Raw genomic sequence first — 6,691 nt, 5'->3', positions numbered from 1 at the left:
AACAGCAGCAGCAGTGAAGTCAACCAGAGCCTAGAGTGCTACAGAGAGAAGCATTGTAGAAATGACCAAAGTCATTTGGAGGAGCACAGAAGATCATGTGTGGATCCCAGACACTGGAACAAGAAGCTGTGAAATTGAGGTTGCCTTGAAGACCCTAAGATGTTAGAGATCCCAGAGCCAGGGGATACCTGCCAAGGAAAGCTATTAACAGGGAGTAGACCAGCCCAAGAGAAAGATTTGTGTCACAGTTTACAAAGCTGAAAGGAATTGGACATCAGACATGAAGATATAGATTCTGGAGTTTTCCTAGCTGGGTTTTGGTCTTGCTTTGGTCCAGTATTTCCTTACTGTGACGTTTTGGAATGGTAATATATATCCTGTGATATTGGAAGTATGTGATCTGCTTTTTGATTTTATAGGGAAGTACAGTTAAAAGATTGCATGAATCTCAGTAGAGACTTTGAACTTTATTCTTTTAAACATTGTTGAGACTGTGATAGACTATGGGAACTTTTGAAGTTAGACTAATGCATTTTGCATTATGTTATATTAACAAGCCTTTGGGGGACAGGGAGTGCAATGTGGTGTTTTAAATAGGTTTGGCCCTCATAGACTCATGTGTCTGAATGCTTGACCCGCAAAGAACAACACATTAGGCCATTGGAGTAGGTATGGCCTTGTTGAAAGAAGTATATCACTGTGAGAATGGGCTTTGAGGACTTTCTGCTCAAGCTCTGCCCAGTTGGAAAGACAGACTCCTGATTGCCTTCAATCAAGATGTAGAACTCTTGGCTCCTCTAGCACCATGTCGTCCTACATGCTACTATGCCTCCTTGTCATTATAATGTACTAAACCTTGGAACTGTAAGCCAGTCCCAATTAAATGTTTTCTTTATTAAAAAAAAATAAAATAAAAAAAGAAAGGAAAAAAACAAAACCAAAAACAAAAGAAGAAGAAAGTATTCTACCTAGCCAGGTTTGCCACTAAGTTGAAAAATTCCATCTAAAGATCATCTTCTGACTACACACAGCTCAGGGCAGTCAAACTGCTGAGTTCATAGGAGACTGACGTGACATAAACATTGGCAGATCAACAAAGAATAGGCAAGGTAACCTTTGCCATCAGGAAATGTACTGGGGTGGGGGGCGGGGCTCCCACAGGCCTGGATATCAAATCCAATCCAGTCATTCCCTGTCAGAGAAACTCAACCATAGAGCAATTAAAAGATTTAATGTCTGTTGTTAAAAACAACAGTGCTATAGATGTAATCAAAGAAAGACAGCTTCAGTAGATAAAACAAAAAATTCAGGAGAGACCAAAAATAGGTATTTTTGTCAAACTGCTATAAATAGTCATATTTATACAAATAAATGGCATTGAAATTGAAGGTTAGTAGACAGAGGAGCAGATGTAACGGTATTTTCACCAAAATGTTGGCACCCAAATTGGCCTCTTCAGGAAGTAGATATTCAGCTTCTAGAGAATGGGACTTTGTCTCAAATGAAACAATACACAAGACGGGTCAGGTATATAGGGCCAGGAAGACAAGTAGGAAAATTAAAGCCATATGTGGCTAATGTAGCCATGAATTTATGGGGACATGATTTGTTGCAGCAATGGAAAACTACAGAACTCTGAACTCAAAAATACTTAATCCCAACCGAGCCATGGTGGAACACGTCTTTAATCCCAGCACTTGGGAGGCAGAGGCAGGCAGATTTCTGAGTTCGAGGCCAGCCTGGTCTACAAAGTGAGTTCCAAGACAGCCAGGGCTACACAGAGAAACCCTGTCTCAAAAAAAAAAAAAAAAAAGCTTAATTCCAGGACTGCCAAATACAACCAAGCTTGACATTAAGCTGGACAGAAATTGACTCATTATTGTAAACAGTTTACTGTATTAAATGTTAAAATGTTTCCTTTGTATTTAAACCAAAAAGGGAATATAGGAACACTATAGGAATAAAAGATGGATCATTGAATCTACTCTTAAACTATAAAGCTACTACTAGCCAAAAAATCTAAAATTAGTACGGATCTTTGTATACTGATGCAGAATTGGGGTTGTATTTGATTACATTGGTATAGAATGATGCAAAATTGAGGTTATATTTGGTTAAATTGGTATAGATTTTTATATATTGACACAAATTTAAGGTTATATTTTGTTTCAACATACTAAGTATCAACTCTTTTTTAGGTATTGAACCCATGTAATTCTTAAAAATGCAATGTTACAAAGAATTATCAACTGAGGAAACTCGAATATCCAAGAAGCACCTAAAGAAATGTTTAACATCCTTAGTCATCAGGGAAATGCAAATCGAAATAACCCCGAGATTCCACCTCACACCAGTCAGAATGGATAAGATCAAAAATTCAGGTGACAGCAGATACTGGCTAGGATGTTGAGAAAGGAACACTCCTCCACTATTGATGGAATTGCAAGCTGGTACAACCACTCTGGAAATCAGTCTGGCAGTTCCTCAGAAAATTGGATATACCTGAGAAGCCAGCTATACCACTCCTGGGCACATAAAAAAAAAAAAAAAAAAAAAAAAAAAAAAAAAAAAAAGATGCTATAACAAGGACACATGTTCCACTATGTTCATAGAAGCCTTGTTTATAATAGCCAGAAGCTGGAAAAAACCCAGATGTCCCTCAACAGAGGAGTGAATACAGAAAATGTGGTACATTTACACAATGGAGTACTGCTCAGCTATTAAAAACAATGAATTCATGAAACTCTTAGGCAGATGGATGGAACTAGAAAATATCATCCTGATTGAGATAACCCAATCACAAAAGAACACACATGGTATATACTCACTGATAAGTGGATATTAGCCCAAAAGCTCCAAATACCCAAGATACAATTCACCGACCACATGAAGCTCAAGAAGAAGGAAGACCAAAGTGTAGATTCTTTGGTCCTCCTTAGAAGGGGGAACAAAATACTCATGGGAGCAAATACAGAGACAAAGTGCAGAACACAGACTGAAGGAACGGCCATCCAGAGACTGCTCCACCTGGGAATCCATCCCATATACAGTCACCAAATGCAGACACTATTGTGGATGCCAAGAAGTGTATGCTGACAGGAGCCTGATATAACTGTCTCCTGAGAGGCTTTTTCAGAGCCTGGCAAATACAGAGGCGGATGCTTGCAACCAACCATTGGACTGATCATGGGGTCCCCAATGGAGGAGTTAGAGAAAGGACTGAAGGAGCTGAAGGGATTTTCAACCCCATAGGAAGAACAACAATATCAATATCAACCAACCAGAGCTCCCAGAGCTCCCAGGGACTAAACCACCAACCAAAGAATACACATGGAGGGACCCATGGCTCCAGCCACATATGTATAGCAGAGGATGGCCTAGTTGGGCATAAATGGGAGAAAAGGCCCTTGGTCCTGTGAAGGCTCAATGCCCCAGTGTAGGGGAATGTGAGGGCAGGGAGGCAGAAGTGGGTATGTGAGTGAGAGAACACCCTCACAGAAACAGGGGGAGGGGAGATGGGGTAGGGGGTTTCTGGATGGGGGAACTAGGAAAGGGGATAACATTTGAAATGTAAATAAAAAAATATCCAATAAAAAAATGCAATGTTACATTCTAGTCTTTTTGAAAGCTATTACAAATAGTTCAGGATAAATAAGAAATGCAAGCTAATGGCCAACCAAAAAACATGGTCATGTTAAATACTAGTCTAGTTTATTATAGAAATATGCTCCCAAGATTGAACAGATAGTAAATAGCTAGAAACAAACAATGTTTGTCTATTCAAATATTCTATAGATAGATAGATCGTCTCCAAAAACCCCAGAGATCCAGAAAATATGGCATTTAAAGATGTTTTAATTTAAGGTTTTTGAGACATGTCAGCTCCTGGCAGCACCACCATACTAATTCAAAGATGTTGCTGGGTATTGAAGAACCTCCATATGGAGTTTGCTTCAAATGGGGCAAAACTAGCCATTATGGTGGGGGCAGGGGGGGACTGCCCTTGGCTCAAGAGCTACAGTATGCTCTCCAAGCTGTAGACAAACAGGACACAAAGAAAATCTACTGCTGAACTCTGCCAGGACAATATAGGCAAGTTCTTTATAATTCCTGCTTCACAGAGAAGGAGAGCACACATCTCTTTGGCCTACATCCAACACTGCAGAGGAATCTTGCATGACTGTCCAGGGAGCAGCAGTCTCTGTCATTTCTATAGTTTTGGAACCTTGCTCTCCGCTTCCACTTCGTATTTATTCAGGGAATATTTATGCTTCTCAGGTTTTTGATGGGGTTGAAGGTTATAGTCTCACAATTAAGTTATAGTCTCACAATTAAACTTACATTGTTTAGGATTTAAGAAAAGTGTTTTTAGATCTAAAAAGATCTTTTTAGGTTGATAAATACAAGTTATGATAGAAAGTTAGGTACAGAACTGTTGGACTCACCAAGACAGGACAATAGAATACTTTCTCCAAAGTTGCCAAATACAAATGGGCTGGACATTGTGAATGTAATTCTTATACCAGGTTGTATACAGTTCATTGATTGTCTTTTGTTTAGACAAAAGGGGGAAAATGTTGCAGAATATTTAACCACACTGTGAATTCCAAGGTTGTGTGCTGGGGGAAAAAAAAAATCTGTTTCTAATTGTGGTGTGGCTCAGGCCTAGCACACACCTTTAATGCAAGAGCTTTGTGTTTATTGTAAACAAGATTGAATAAAGACAACCATAGGTCAAGAGGCAGATGGAGCAGGCAACCAGATGACAGGGAGTGAGCATAGGAAAAATTCATAGAGAGGAAAAATTCAAAGACAGGAGGGCAGATAGAGAGACAGACAGGAAGTAGAAAGGACATTCCATTTGAAAGGCTAAAAGACAGAGTGGAGAAAGAGAACTAGTTTTTCCTTCTGAAAGATTGGTTGAGAGGGAAGGTCATCTGGGTGACCTCTCTGAGCTAGCAGGCTCTCACCACAGTGTATAGCTCCTGAGTCTTCATTTGGTAAAATAGAACATTTGGGATTTTGTTTTAAAAACAACATAGAGATGTAACTTCAAATTCTATTTTTAGTGATGATTCTTAAACTTTACCTTTCTTGTAACCGACCACCCATGAGAGGTAGTGGAAAAGAAAGGATGGGGGTAAGTAGAACTGTTAAGAAAGGTTCTTTAGAGCAACTCTCATCTGTGTGGTCTGGAAAACAGCAGTTCATTTCACAGGTCAGCAGGCAGTGGCAGCTTGATCCACTTGCTAACACTCATGGATGCCCCAGCAGTCTAGATGCAGAGAGTTTCTCCACGTGTATGATGTTGACAATTCTGGGGACTCTTGAAAAGGTATATAAAAGCTACAAACCCAAGAGCAGCGGCGGTGGCGGCTGCTGCTGATGTTATTGTGGTTGTTGTGCTTTGTTGCAGTTTTGTAGGGTTGTTGGTACTGAGTCCACTCTGCTACAGGGCATGGCCGCTTGGGGAGACAGAATGCAGGAAGTTTGACTGCACTTGTCCCATGCTGTGCTGTGCCAGGCAGGTGCTGAGCCGTAGGGACACCCTACCCTGAGGACACCTCAGGGTGGGAAAGCATAGTCTGAGCTGCAAGACAACCAGAGATGGTTTGGGGGTCCACTGGCCTGCGACGAGGCCAGAGCTGTCTGGTTCTCAGGCTCTCGGACATCCAGGCACTGCTGGGAGCCTCGGAAGAACTAATAGAGTGGAGGCCTGCAGGCTGGATCTAGCCAGGGGCTGGGGACAAAAGTGGGAACTCCAGCTAGTCCCACAGGGAGAGTCTTTGGCTTGATGGCAGCAGACTTGGTGACGACTGTGGCTGGGAGTGCAGAGAGGCCTTTGCAGGAGACTAGACTGCGGCTCTATAGGCAAAGGCCTTCTCCATGGTGGATTCCGATGAAAAGAGACTGTCCATGGTTCCAAACCATTTATTGCCATGTTGGGAAGTAGATACCCCACCTCTCAGGTTAGGCCTGAGATTAAATACCTCTTGCAGGAAGGAATGTCTGTGAAGGGACTCTTATTGGCTATACCCTCCAGGCCTTATTGGAGATCTCTGCCTTGAGCCTACATGACCACAGGTCACTTCTCTTTCCTATTGTTTTGGTCTGAGATGTTAGGGATACCTCAACTACATGTAGAGGGGCTTGGAGCATTGCCCTTACATGGCTGATGGCCACAAATCTATGAGGGGCTGCGGTTAGTGATGGGGGCCCTGGTCCCCGGGAGCAGGTGAAGCTCCTATCATCCCTTCAGGGTCTCTGGGACTTCAAAGCCTTTAGCTCAACTGAGGACCAGGCTACTTCTCCTGGTCCACTGCCCCACAGTTTGTCAAGTGGTCTTGCACCAAGAGATGAGAAGAAATCGAATGGCAAAGATCAGACTTGCCCCCAAGGAACTCGATACCCTAATCAGCAGGAAATAGTCTAACAATATCAACACCCCCTTTTTCCTCTAGCCTTCTTTCTCTCCTGTCTAGTGTTGGGGGTTGGAAGGGTGCAATAGGGATGGAGAAGGGTGTAACAAAGGAACCCTTAAAGTAGACCAAAGTCCAGTTACAAGTCCATTCCAGCCTGGAATTCCTTTCCCTCCTTTATTACCTAAGGGATAACCTATGAGAGTAATGGATTGAAAAAGACTGCCTTTTTACTATCCCCTTGTGAGCAGGACAGGGAAAGGTTGGCTTTC

Source organism: Mus caroli, chromosome 19, assembly GCF_900094665.2.
Source record: "Mus caroli chromosome 19, CAROLI_EIJ_v1.1, whole genome shotgun sequence".
Taxonomy (NCBI): Eukaryota; Metazoa; Chordata; class Mammalia; order Rodentia; family Muridae; genus Mus; species Mus caroli.
The sequence above is the reverse complement of the archived record's forward strand: the minus strand, read 5'-3'. Positions refer to the sequence as shown.